At 41.3% G+C, this 15,090-nt stretch overlaps 1 long non-coding RNA gene across 2 annotated transcripts in view; it reads right to left on the bottom strand.

Annotated features, from left to right (window-relative positions):
• The window catches only part of LOC115663243 (uncharacterized), a 32,298-nt gene extending 18,625 nt beyond the window's left edge, over window positions 1–13,673 (bottom strand). The window contains exon 1 of one of the 2 annotated variants that reach the window (XR_008817922.1): window positions 11,874–12,510. This is a non-coding gene — a long non-coding RNA (uncharacterized LOC115663243). Of the gene's footprint in view, window positions 1–11,873 lie in introns of both variants that reach the window. The other variant, XR_008817921.1, reaches the window with a different exon arrangement.
• Window positions 13,674–15,090: the final 1,417 nt, after the last annotated feature.

Raw genomic sequence — 15,090 nt, forward strand, 5'->3', positions numbered from 1 at the left:
GAAAATTCTTTGTCCCAGTCGATGATAACCTCAGAGATGGTGGCTACTATATCGGTATAGTCGGCGTACACAATCAAACCTGCTTTCGCCTTTGCCGGCAACCCTTTCTTTCATTAGGGACAGAGGCGTGATTTCACCGATAGGATAATACCCTGCTTTCACTAGAGCATTATAAACATCAACAGTGCGTACTCTCTCACTCTTGAATCGACAGACGTTGAAAGTAGATATGGCATTGATTCTGTTTTCATGTTCGGGTAGCGGGTTGTTCTGTATGTTTGGCTTGGATGTCTGGAATGAAAAGGCTTTGGTGTCGAGCAAGTTTTGGATTCGGTGTTTGAGGGTATAGCAGTCATCAGTCGAATGCCCCACCTCGCCCATGTGATAGTCACATTTTTTTGACGGATCATAATTCGAAAAGCTTTCTGAGTTGGGTCGTTTTGGTTCGGTAGAAAGCAGGTTTTTCTTCCGGAGTATGGCGGGACTTGAGAAGGGATCCAGCGTGGAGTGAATTGTCTTTTCTTATATCGCCTCCGAGGCGGGCGACTTGAGGTAGGTCTTTGCTGCTCACTTTGTTCACACGGATGTCCGAGGAGGATGAACGATCTGGGTATACGCAATGTTTCCATCCGTCGGGGCTCCTTCTCTTTTCGTGTGTGGAGTCTCTTACTTGTGGAAGTGGGATTCGTGAACCATCCGTCACGCTAGCCCCATTTCAATTCGTTCACCCACGGGGACGAGACGATTAAGGGATTCGCGTGGCGCCAACCGGGCGGTGTACGTATTCGTATGGAAGCGATTTTATGAACAACTTTACTTGTTCATGATCAATGAGCTGTGGGGTAACCTGGGCGGCCAAGTTCCTCCATCTGGTGGCATACTCCTTGAATGACTCGCTTTTCTTCTTTTCCGTGCGTTCCAGATCGTCACGAGTGAAGGTGACGTCAAGGTTGAACTGATATTGCTTGAGGAATGCATCAGCGGCATCATCCCAAGACTTAAAAGCATCCACATCTTTCGACATATACCACGTCAAGGCTGGCCCCGTCAAACTCGCTTGAAAGGTCTGAATCATGAGGGGTTCATTGTCAACGTACTGGGTCATCCGCACATGATACATGTGCAAATGATGTCTGGGGGCATGAAGTGCCATCATACTTCTCGAATTCCGGCATCTTGAATTTTTCTCGGTACTTTGACCCGTTTGTATATGGACAGTCAAGTGGAACGGCATGTTGCGGGCCTTGTAGCTGTTTCAAGATTTCTTCGACCTTTGCAAGGCGTTTGTCCTGTTCGTCATCGGACATGCTTCGAGTTCGAGCTTCCTAACAGCAAGGGGAAGCGGATCGTCCTCTAGCGGGGGCATTTTATTGTCACTGGCAGAAGCTTTGTCTTTTCCGGTAGACGGTGGTGATAACACCACCTCAACTGCTGCAGGCGTAGGTGTAAGCTTGCCATGAATGGATTCCACCTGCTTTGTGAGATTTTGGATCGCATTGATGACCATTTTCATCTCATCTTCCATATTATTGAGGCGGACATTTTCTTCGGCCATTTTTTGTAACTACCTGTGAAAACGCGTATATGAATAAGTATAATGCCCAATAAAGAATCATTCTATGACTTAGTCATATTATTATTGCATAATGTACTTATTTGCAAAGAAAAAAGAGAGAAAAAAAGGTTTTATTTATATATCATTACAGGTGGCGTCCCCGGGGTTCGAACCCCGGTCGCCTCGGACCCTGAGGCTACATCCCCGGATACCACTGGGCCGAAGGCCGCGGTGGTGTCAGTACGGGGCAAAAAAATTATTTAAAGTATAAAAAGCGGCCCGAGCTATATTAACATTTGTACAAACCATAAACATTTTTACAGGAGATATTCAAAACCCCTAAACATAAATACAGGGACATATAAAAGACAGGGCTTTTAACAAGAAGATGCCCTTTCCCGGATGCTCTATCTATAGACGATGGGGAAGCTACAGTCTCTCGGAGCCGTTTATTTTCACGGACAAGCTCCGCAATAAGCGTATCCTTCGTCCCCACGGTCCTCTCGAGCTGGTCGATCTGTGTTTGGCGACTGGGCTTGTTGGGTACATCCGGGACTTTTGGTTGTAGCTCTGCCGGGATTTTGTGATGTATGATGTAGAATAAAGAGGCATGGTGGACTTTTTCTTGCCCTTTCAACAGTTTAGGCACAAGAATGATCTCAGGTTGACATTCAGTCCATTTTCTCTGGATGACACCAATTTCGTCAGCCGTAATTATAATTTGAGCGAGTGAATCGGGTTCGAAGCAAATCTGTCGTAGAGGTGGCGGGATCTCCTGGAGGGCCTCTGTACTGGCGAGCTACCCGGTAGGGGTAGTATGAAGTGATGCCAGATAACCTGAGCAAAGGGACAGGGTTGTGAAACTGGTGAGCATACCGAACCTGACCCTCATGGAACCATTTAGCATGCCACAAGAAAGCCTCGGGATCGGGGTTTTTCAAAAAATCTATCCAGGTAGAATAATCCTTATGAGGGGAATTATTTTCTAAAACCTCGAACCTTTGAATCGGGTGCATGAAGTCATCGACTTCAAAAAGCCGCATGAGATGCCCAAAACCTCTCAAATGAGATAAAAACCAGATTTGTAAAATCTCCGGGCGGCCCGCATAATTTTATCATCATTTTGTTTAAAACGGTTCAAAGACAAAATGTTTCGCTAGAACCGAGTTAACATAACCCAAGCCGGTGCAAATTTGTTTGGCCACATACGCAATTGAAGGGTTTATTGAATTTCTACGATGGGGGAAAATGACACACCCAACAAAAGCAAGGATAAAAATTTTAGCTTTTTGGCTCATGGGTTGACTTTCAAAACGTTCATTTAGGAAAAACCAAGTGCATTGCAATAGGCTTTAACGACTCTTTTCACGGTATTGCTATCGGTTCGCAAAACCGGGATAATTCGGATAGAGGGGACACACCCAAAAGTGGTTTGATGAGTTCAGATCCCAAAGGCTTTCCAATGACAACGCTGTACTCCTCCAGGGTCGGGGTCATCTCAAACTTACCGAATATGAAAGTGGATGTTTGTGGACACCAGAAATGTGCTAATGCTTGCATCATGCCAGAATGGATGTTGATTTTGAGCAAGGGGAGTAGGCGACCAATTCTTGCTTTAACATACTGTTGGCCATTTTGATCGAGTCGGTCCCACCATGCCAGAAGCTCTTTTTTAGGAGTGGGGACAAATTGGACATCAGCTCTTCCCATCGTGTATAAAATGCAATCAACGGGTGGCCTAAAAAAAACGAATCAAATGAATAAGTACGCTGGATAATAAAATGAAAAGGGACAGAATATATACCTTTCCTTGAACTATGGCAATCACAATGACATACACATGAGGAGTGAGGTTCGATTTCTATCTAGATCGGCCCAAAGAAATGAAGTTAAAAGGGTGCCCGACCGTCTAGCCTCGCGTTGGTGTCAAGTCCTTTTAACCTCGGCCGAATCGAAAGGAATATCTTATAGTCACGCGAATAGCGGCTAAAGATACTTCTTTACGATTTTTTAGAAATAAATTCCGGGGAAAAGAAAGGCGACCTCTACATCGCGGACTCGCGTTCGAGGTCGTATCTTTCTTAACACCATCCTAGGATGCCCTATCGCGGCCCAGGTCCGGCAGCGTGGTTGTGTGTACAACGGTGTAGTGCTAAATCATTAAAGCATGCACAACAAATTATAAACAATCAATTCGAACCTGCAAGAACAAATAACACCTTAATGTCAGGTTCATACCTGGAGTCCTTGCTGCCAAACAAAAATCATTTTGAACAGGATAAAATTTTTGGCCTAAGTCCACTTTAAAAAAAACAAGTCCCCAGCGGAGTCGCCAGTCTGTCGCGACCAAACTCCCGAGCCCTTTTTTAAACGACATGCAAAAAAGGGGGGCTCGCCTGGTACGTGCTAAGTCTAGGTTCGGGACTTAACTCGGGCTCTCCCAAGCCCATACCATATCGCGACTTAGGGTTTAAGTGTTTAACATGCAAGTGGTTTATATCAAGGAGTCGCCACTAATCGATTTGGGGTGGGTCGATTAGAAACCCAAATAGGGTGATGGGAGAATCACCCTATTCCTACGAACCAGAGATTAAATGAGTTCGGGGACTTGGTTACACTAGTTGGATAACTAATGCCCTTTCGGTACCTTTTTACCCTGTTCATTTATGAAAACATTTGTCAGGCAATTTGGATTGATTTTAGGACCTTTCTCCTAATATGTGAGGTGATCAAGCGAGTGCATAATCAGGAACGATCAGCAGACAGGAACACAGCAATTCATGCAGCCTAAGGTTCTAACCCTAACTAAGTCAGATGACATTCAAAAAACACAACATTCATGCAATTGTATTAAAAACATGCATAACAATACAACGGTAATAAAAACTAACATGCAAATACTACCGCGCAACCTCAGGCTTGTCTAATTTAAATAAGACAAAAACTTACAAAATAATATCACATTAGATTAAAACAACAACAATATATCACATAAAATAAAATTTTTTTTTTTTAAAAAAAAATAAAAATAAAAAAATAAAATAAAATAAAATAAAAAAAATAAAATAAAATACGAAATATTTTTTAAATAAAAAAAAACAAATAAAAAAGAAGAAAGAAAAAGAAAGAAAAGAAAAAAAAAATTTGAAATTTTTTTAAATTTTTTTTTTTAAAAAGCAGTAAAATAAAATAAAATAAAAATAAATAAAAAAAAGGGATCCGGACCGGGTCGGAACCGACCGGGTCAACGGATCCGACCCGGCCGTTGACTGGTCGGATCGATTGGACCGACCCGGGTCAACGGATCCGACCCGGTCGTTGACCGGTCGGATCGGCCGAACCGGCCTCACTGGACTGACCGGTCAACGGATCCGACCCGGTCGTTGACCCGGTCGGATCGGGCTGAACCGGGTCGGCTGGACCGACCCGAGTCAACAGATCCGACCGGGGCGTTGACCGGGCCTGGCCAATCGAACCGGTCAGCCGAACCTGGGAGCAGCTCCCTGTCGAAGCCAAAACGGCCTCTCACCGGCCGACCTGCACCGGCGCCGCCCCAAATCGGCCTCCCGGGAGTAAAACCAAGCCTCTCCACCCACCGGGGTCACCGTCCGATCGCATTCGCCACGGCCGGCGACCAAAACAAAAACCGGTTTCATTGAGGGACTTTTGTCGAACGGATGGTGTGCGCTTCCAAAAACAACAAATCCGATTGTTCCGCGAACCGGAGGATTCAAAGGACCAACCTACCTTCGGTGAGGACACACGGACGGCGGGGATGACGGTATGGGCCGGGATTCGCGCGAAACGGCCGGCGCGAGTCCCGGCCATACCGAGCAGAAAAACAGAGCAAAACAGGCGGTTCGGGCCGGACCGAGAGCTCACCGTCGACGGCGCGCCTGGGGCTTTCCGGTTGATCGGGGGCGACGGCGACGCTTGGAACTCCGCAAAACCGACTTTCCCTTCTTTCTCTCTCAATTTTTTTCTCTCTGTTTCTCTCTCAATTTTGCCGACGGGGCTCTCTCTCCCTTTGGCTATTTATAGCCGGACGACGGTGCCCCCTCGCTCCGTTACGCCCGTAATGACGACGTGCCGCACCGGCCTACTCGGCGCGCGACTTTCGCGCCATTTAGGCCGGTGCAGAGGTGGGATCGGTTCGGTGAGGCGCAGAAGCGGACGAACGAGGAGGTGAGAGGGAGGAGGAGATAAGGGAAGCCGGGACGGGGAGGACGGGAGCGGCAATTAATGCCGGTCCCGTCGGCGTGCTCTCTCGGCCTTCCTCCGGCCGATAGCGACGGCGAGGAGCGGGCGCCGCCGTGCGTCGGCGTGACGTCGCGAACAGGGGAGAACAGGGGCGAGAGAGCGACCGGCGAGGGGGAAGAAGAAGAAAGGGCTGGGCCGGGCCAGGCCCAGCCGTGCAGGGGGGAAGAAAAAGAAAGAAAAAAAGAATGGGCCGGGGCCCAGGCGGGGAGAAGAAAAGGAAAAAGAAAAGGGCCGGGTCGGCCCAGCCCCGACCCGGCCCGAATTTTTTTTTTTTTTTTTTAAATTTTTGTTTGAAATTTAAGAAAATATGCTCTAATAGGCCCTATTAATGCACATATGCCTAATGTCTATATGCAATGCATTTAAATTGAAATATTTTTGTTTTAGGAATTAAAGAAAATTAATTCCTAAATTTTGTGCAATTAATTTTGGGCAAATTAAAAATAGGTGTCAACACGGGTAGATGGTGGAAAGGAGATTTACTAGTGCCTTTTATTTGACTGTTACCACAAGTAGACCTCATGCAGACAAGGTATATGTTTCAAGCATTGCCACTGGATAAGCATCAGCACTCAATACAGCCACTTGTAAAAAATGTTAGTGGAACCTATAGAAAATTTCTCGTGGCAGTAAAGGCAAGGTTTAAGAACTTCAATAAGAAGTCTTAACTTCTCAGGTAATTTGATCAAAATTGTGCAATCTAGGAAAGCAACCATTCTGAGTAGCATATTGCTGTAGTCACACTATATCGGTACAAAATCAATCACAAGATTTTCCAGCCCTTTCAAAAGAACAGCCACTAAAAAGAGAAACCAAATCCTTCTATATTTTGAAAAATCATCCTTGTTTATCTTTATCTAAAAGAAGTTCTTCGAGCAGTCCTTTCAGTGTTTTCCTGAGGAAGAGAGATTAAAAATCCGCTCCGTTTCACAGCTCATTTAGGATGCTAAACCTATGATTCAAATTTAATCTCGTCAAAACGATGTAGCCACATTTTTCTCCTCCAGTGTATTCAAGCATAAAGCTCAAATCCTCCAAATAGCTATGATATGACTAATAATTCAAATAGACAGAAAACCCCACTAATGTTACCACTTCTACTGGAATTGGGGATATATGCAAACGGGTATTTACACCAAAACTTGAAAATAAGACTAGTATTTTCGCCACAAATGAGTCATTTGATCTCATGGTCTGCGTTATAAAATCATCACCTTGTTCATTTAACTTTTGTTTGCAAGTAAGCCTCGCCAGTTACCAAGGACAACAGTACTAAGATAGTTCAGATCTTGAAACGAATTTGTTTCTGTAGCTTACCAATCAAACGGGACAATTATTTAAAAAGTCTTAAACAGTCCTAAAAAATTTTGGCAATTTGCCAATGTATTCCTTCTTCCTGCTAATTTTGAATGGAAATTGCTGACGTGGACTCCAGCGTACTATGTGGCACGATCATCACTGCCGGCGTTGACGTGGACTATTTTTGCAATTTTCTTTAAAAACTTATGAAGAAATTTTCTTCTTTCCTTTTCATTTTTCATTTTTTTCCTATTTCCCTCCACAGGTCGTTGGGGCCTCGGCTATGGTTAATAAAGGTCACTGGCCTCTAGCGAGGACCGCGATGCCCTTGCTAGATTTAGCAAGCCAATTTAGATCTAAACATTTTAACAATTTATCAATGTAGTTCTTCTAGTTAATTTTGGTCAGAAATCGTTGACGTATACGCTAGCGTCCTATGTGGCATGGCCGAGTATGACTAACATTGACGTGGACAATTTTGCAAATAGGAAAAAATAGAAAAATTTAAAAATTTAAAAAAAAAAAACTGCAAAAATAATTAACGTTAGCAATTTCCTGCCAAAATTAGTTTGAAGGATTACATTGGCAAATTTTCAAAAGGTTTAGGATTAAATTGGGTAAATTGAAAAATATAGGACTTATCGTCATTATACAATAGGTTTAGAACATTTTAGATAATTTTCCCCATAATCAAATCCAATATTACAATGGCGAAGTTCAACATCTTCACAATGGGATGACAACTATTTCTCAATGAAAGGACAAGTATAATGAGGCTTATCCTCTTCGTCAGACAAAGGGCATGCTTGTGTACGCTTGAACAAAAGGAAAAATCGCCTGAATTCAAAATATTATCAGAATTTTAGAAAATTATGAAAAAACAATATATGGATTAATGTGTCAAAATTTGTGTATTGTGAAATTTTTAAGTTACGGGGTAAGAAAAAGTCAATATGTGTCCGTTGGAAGATGTGGATTAAGGAAAAAGCAAAAATTAGAAACCTATCTAGGCATGGCCAAAACATTCATGATTATGCACAGTGAGTGAACTGAAATAGATAACCACATGCATGTCACACAACTTCATATTCTTACTCCATGGTTCAAATCCAATCCCTCTCAAGAATAACTCATTGAATGCTCCGAGTAACAATACATGTTATTATTGCCGAACTTCGGTATACTCACTGAGTTTTCGAATAGCCGTATGCTGATTCCTGTTTATATGTTGTTAGAATTGAGAAGAGAAATAGCTTCTATCCACATAAAGAAGTATTTGCAAGCGGAGTAATCCTGCCTTTGGCCCTTTTTGAATTTGCAACAATTCCTGCCTTCTTGGTACACGGTTTAGGTGACGGTTGACGACGTTAGGTTCCTTGACTATGTGACACGGCAGAAGTGTCTTGGCAAGTTCTTAGAAGAAAAAAAGAAATAAACAACACCCGTTAGATCCCACGAGAGTTAAATCAACGGTCGAAGCAAATTATGGTTTTGTCCCTCGTCTAATGTTATACCATTGCTAGCCCCGAAACCCACATGCCTTGCGTTCGAAACAAAATAAAAAGAAAATTAAATACATAAAAGAATGCTTTTTATACTTGGTCTTAGAAGATAGCTTTGATCTTTCGTGAAACATAAAAAAGATTTTTTTATGCATAATAAAATAAGTTTTAGATCGTAATTTGGAGAGTGTTAGAAGTTTAAGGGATTATCGTGATGGAAAACATGAGATTCAAATTTCGCCATTTGCCTACGTTGTTTGATTTTAATTCATGATGGGCTTTTCAAGGAATTCAAATGCGCGAGGAAGTGAGGTGTTGGGAATGGAGGGAATTTGGGGATGAATGGGAAGTGGGTTGAATGTATGGTTCATTTATTTGAAGGAAAACCGTTTTCGGGATATTGTTTTCTGACTTTCTAATATTTGGATGACGGAAAATAAATCAATTTACGGAAAACATTTTTCATAATATGGAAACAACAAGCTTAAATTGGGGGAAACGACTTTCCCTTCTAGCAATAAGGAAATGTCTATCATGCAACAATAATATGATGGGCAAGAATTGACGATCAAAGTCTACTAGACTTTGGTGTTAGTGTTCAAGTAAGTGTGAGTCCCGTATTGAATAAGTTGAATTTACCGAATGTGGAGATGACTTTGCAGTTTTCAGCAGTAGCCCAGCTTTAGTTGAGAGTAAAGCGAGAGGGATAAGTTTATGTTTGTCTTGTATTGTGTCAAGGTATTGTTATTAGATGATGTTGGTATATTGTTCCAAGGTAAATTATATAGCAGCTTCTTCTTTTATGTTTTTTTTCTTTTTTTCCTTCTTTTTGCGGGTCATTATAAGGAAGTAGGCCTTGGTAGGAGTTGGCTATGACCTAATCGAATCCCGGTTCTGATCCACTATCCATGGTTGGATACCTTCTGTGATTTTAGCTTGATTTTTTCACATACTTTCAGGGGTGAGAAAACGAATAGTTTTTATCTGTTGGATTGAGAATGCTTGGCTGGCTTGGTTTGTAATTGCTATCATGAGATTAAATGGCCTATTGCTTTACTGAGGTGAGGGTCGAAGACTGGCTATGCAATCGCTAGGCAGATTGTGAAATTTGCCGGACCCGGAGGTGATGAAGTATTGTTTTGGGACTCCGATATCAATTGCATTCGTTCGTTTTTTTGTGTTACCCAACCCCTAGACGACTCTTGAGGTAGGGTCATTGGCTTTGAGTTCTGATAATAACCTTTTAACAGTTGGAGCCTTTGGAGCCTTCAAGGGATTGTGGGGTGATTTTTGACTCGAAAATAATCATGGATCTACAAAAAATAGATGATGAAAATGACAGGATTTATTACAAACAACATGCAACAAAATTGATACCCAAACACAAGTAAATTGTTGGAATTTCAAACATCAGTTGGCACATCGTTGATCAGCTGAACAATTTCTTGAAAACGGTCAGAATCTCACGCAAGCAGACATGCCAAAGCAAGCACTAGCAAGCACACGTTATCTGCTCCGGAACCATGGACCACCCGCTACAGGACCGGTTCCAAAAATTGGAACCGAGAACCGCCCATCGGTTCCATGGACCCACCCGAGAACCGGACTGCCGGTCCGATCTGGTTCTTGGGCGGGTCCATGGAACCGGTCTCAACAGGTTTTCCTAGACAAATAAAAAAAAATTTCTGTGGACCAACATCGGATCAACAGAACAAAAGGAAAAGAATATAACTTTTCATACAATTCCTACACTATGATCGATTATATTAACCACATCATCGATAAATCAAGTGGGTACCCATTAATTATTAGGAAAAATGACCAAGGTATCCCAACTACACAAGAGCTTCAGACATGATAACAAATTTTCTTTTTTTTTTTTTAATTTTTTTTGTTCAGATTTTTTTAATTAAAAATTTAAAAAATAAAATATATTATTATTATATTACCGGTCCGGTCCGGGTGGGCGGGTGGGCGGTTCCACACCGGGAATCGGGAACCGGCCCAAACAGTATCGGTTCCAATTTTTGGAACCGGGAACCGGACCGGTTCCCTTGGGAACCACCGGTTCCGGTCCGGTTCCGGGCGGTCCAGGTGGATCCCGGTTCTTTTGCACACCCCTACCTTGAAGGCTCCAACCCTTGTTATTATCAGAGCTCACAGTCAATGACCCTGCCTAAACAGTCGTCGGGGTTGGGTAACACCCAAAACGAACAAATGCAATTGATATCGGAGTCCCAAAATAATGATTCATCAACTCCTGGTTTGGCAAATTTCACAATCTGCCTTGTGATTGCATAGCCAGTCTATGAACCTCACCTCAGTAAAGCATTAAATCTCGTGATGGTAATTCCTAACCAAGCCAGCCAAGAATTCTCAATCCAACATATCAAAACTATTCAGTTTCTCACCCTCCAGAGTAAGTGAAAAAATCAAACTAAAATCACAGAAGGTATCTAACTATAGATAGTGGATCAGAACCGGGATTCGATTAGGTCATAGCCAACTCCTACCAAGGCCTCCTTCCTAGGGGTAATCAGTTTCCGGTTCCAGTCCAATGGAACCGATCACTTTTTTGTCCCACTACTTGATGCCATCTTTTTGTGTTCCCCACCACTCTTTTGGAAAAGATATGAGTAAAAGGACTCTAACTATGTGCTCATATATCTTCTACGATATACAAAAATTAAAAAAGTAGATTTATAAATTGCAGATCAAAAACAATAAACTAAACCCACCAATCATCGAGAGATAAGGATTATTTTGCAACCATGAATGATCAAACATCAATAATGATCCTCAAATTAAAAGACGAACCAAAAAACTACTTTTTCTTTTGGTTGGGAACCAAAAAAGTACTTCACTTAGGGTTTAGTTTACATTTTAATAATTTTTTCAAAGAAATAAAAAAAAAGTATATGTAGTCGGTTCGGTTCCCGGCTCAAACCGGACCGACACTTTCGGGAACCGGACCAAACCGGCCAGTCCAGTCCGGTCCGAGCGGTTCGTTTTGCACACTCCTAGTCCCTAGCAAAAAGAAGGTTAAAAAGAAGAAGAAGAAGAAGAATCTGCTATACAATTTACCTTAGAACATTATACCAACATCATCTAATAACGATAACCCTAACACAATACAAGACAAACAAAACTTATCCCTCCAGCTTTATTCATAGCTAAAACTGGGTTTCCGCTCAAAAGTGTAAAGAAGTCTCAACATCCGGTAAATTAAACTAATACAATACGTGACTCACACTTACTTGAACACCAGCACTGAAGTCTTGTAGACTTTGATTGCCAATTCTTGCTCGTCAGATTATGTTGCAAGATAGACATTTGCTTAACAAAAGTCAAAGTGACAAAAGGGTCCAGTGACTATGCAGTAGTAGCAAAAGTATACATCACAAGTGAAATCTTGAAATTATAACAATGATGTGGAAAAGTTCCACCTACAAACAATTGATAGAAAAAAAGAAAGTAGCGAGTACTGCTGATTGTAGATAATACTTGATGGTTGAGCATCTTGAAGAGAACCATCCGAGTCTTCTGATCAATAGCCTGCACAACCATATCCATGAGAACTTCTCGGAGATGCTAGTATCACTTCAGTAACTTTTAGGAGTGGGATGGGGCACTGCAATCGCAATAACTTTTAGAAGTGGTCTTACTTCTGAATAATTATTGCAAGAGGGGACATGAACCAATGCATACACCCATCAAACATTTTTTTTTTTGGCCGAACATCATACAGTTTACTCAGCTATGATTCAGTCAAACCGAAATATTGATTTAGCAAAGAGACAGATTAAGCTTGCAATAGGGTTCGTTTCAACTTCAAAACTATTGATGATAAAATAAAAGTAACTATAGTTTGTTTTCCTATATCCATGAAGAATGATAGATTCTGAAAATTAATTCCGCTCGTGCTTCTTGCCGAGTACAGAAGATTTCACCCTGGGATAGAGGTGCAAAGCAAAAGGAAGGAGGCCAATAAGAAACTGACTGAAAATTCTAATAGATCTTTAAGATGGACACATATTTACAGGGGATATATTGTCTTGAGAAAAATCCAAGCAGCAGATTACACTTAGTACAAAGAGACCGTATTGTGGCTGTTGTTACAACGGCAGCATGGAGAATTTTCATCGAAATATTTACCAAACGCTCTGTATAACGTTGATCAATCTTTTGATGAAAATGTACTTTACCTGCTCGACAGTTACATGGTCAGCTTTCTCATGACTTTTAATTTTGCCAATAGCCATATCCCGTACACTTTCTCAAATCGAAGTTGTAACTTTGCTGGACATGCCAACATTCACCCTTCCCTCCCACTCTTCCAGCATTCATTCATACAATTCATCCTTTCAATGAGTTAAATTCTCAGCAACATATAAGAAGCAAGAAAACATATGAGCGCACGCCAAAACATGTTTGGATGCAGAAGGAAGTGGTAGATATAGTATCAGTGCACTATATATCACCACATGCTTATTCATGTATCAAAAGTTCCAATCCAAAAAAAGTATCAAAATCTAAAATAGCATATGCTGATTACCAACCAAAATTGATGACATCATGAACTCAAGATTCTTTCTTTTTGGTGAAAAGTGGAAAAAGTTTAAAAATTGAAATTTCTTATGAAGTTCTATCACAATCATGGAAGTTGATGAAACTCGAAAGTGTAGACAGCACATAAGGGGAGACAGTAAAAAGGAGATTCACTAGTGTCATTTATTTGACTGTTACCGCAAGTAGACCTGCTATAGACAAGGTATATGTTTTCAAGCATTGCCACTTGATAAGTTTTGAGCACTCAATACAGCCACTTGTAAACAATGTTAGTGAAGCCTATAGATAATCTATCATCGCACTAAAGGCAAGGTTTAAGAACTTCAATGAGAAGTGTTTGCCTTCTCAGGTAACTGATCAAAACTGTGCATTCTAGGAAAGCAACCATTCTGAGCAGCATATTACTCCAGTCACACTATATCAGTACAAAATTAATCACTAGATTATCCAGCCCTCTCGACAGAACAACCCGTAAGAATAGAAACCAATCCTTGTTATACTAAAAATTCCTCCTAGCTCATTTTTATCTATAAGAAGTTCTCCAAGCAGTCCTCACAAGTGTTTTTCCAAAGAAGATAGATTATGATCCAGTCTGTTTTCACAGCTCATTAGGATGCTAAACCTATGCTTCAAAGGTTAATCTTGTTGTAACGCTGTTGCCCCATTTTTCTCCTCCAATTTATTCAAGCAAGAAGTGATGTTCTTACCTCTTTTTCTTATTACATTCAATTGAAGCACGGAAAAGAAGGAGAACTGTGACTTTAGGCTTTTCAGGCAAGCCAAACACGTTGTAATCATTGAAGAAAACGTCTAATCCCCAACAGCAGAAAGGAGACCTCAAAATTCACTCTCATGCAAGCTATAGATTGGTCCAAGTGATTTAGCAACATACAAGAATTAAGCATGCTCTTGAATTACAAACTAAATACAGATATTGTGAATTAGTTAAATGAAGTAAATAAAAAGGATAGTCAAGCAACAAGAGAGAGGAACTTTACCTCCTCCTCCTCCTCGTCTTCTTCTCCTTCTTTAATTCCTCCATTCATTATTTCTAACCGTACTTGCATTGACTCTTCTTCCCTCGTCTTCTTCTCCTTCGTACGCTCCAAGCTGGGCAGCTTCGTGCTCTAAGCTGGGCGGCTTCTCGAGTCCCAATGCTGTCGGCGACACTGTAAATATTAAAAAATTAAAAAATTCAAGATGAGTAATTTTAGAAAGTATTTTTATCTTATTAGATATAAGAATTTACTTTCTTACATTTATGAATAAATATTTTCCTTGGTCAGAAAGTGATTTCAATTGATCAATAATTTTTGGCGAACCAAACGAATAGAAATCTGAAAAATTAATTTTTAAAAAACACTTGCACTCAAATAGACACACCTTAAAATATCAGATGGCAGCGAAATTTTGTCGCCCTGCCATGAGCAAACAAGGGAATTTGCCCATCAACATGAACCGAAATTCGTCGTTGCCAAAATTCGTTGCCCTGCCATGGGCAAAAAGTTTCCTGTTGTTTGGCCGACACATTTCCAGCCGTCGATTTTCTCCAAGATCTGACGGTCCAGGCCTGACCCTGGAAATGAAGCCAAGACGACTTTTGCAAAGTCGAGTCCTCGTCATTACATAAATATACAAACAAATGTAGAGCCGAATATTAAAAAAAACAAAAAAGAAGAAGAAAGGTGGTACACAGACCCCCTATATATACCCTCCACCACCAATTCCCTCTACAACTTGATCACAAAACCCAAAAACAATCACAGAGTTCATTAGCCTCCTGCATCTCCCGGCCACGAACATGGCCGATCATTCAGTGACACCCGAAAGGTACTTATACATTCGTGCGCATATGCTCTAAATGCTTTGCTTATAGCGCATATTAGCAGCTAGTTTTTTTTTCCT

Source organism: Syzygium oleosum, unplaced genomic scaffold, assembly GCF_021117445.2.
Source record: "Syzygium oleosum isolate NSW1041296 unplaced genomic scaffold, Sole_v2.1 Sole_v2.14, whole genome shotgun sequence".
NCBI classification, from domain to species: domain Eukaryota; kingdom Viridiplantae; phylum Streptophyta; class Magnoliopsida; order Myrtales; family Myrtaceae; genus Syzygium; species Syzygium oleosum.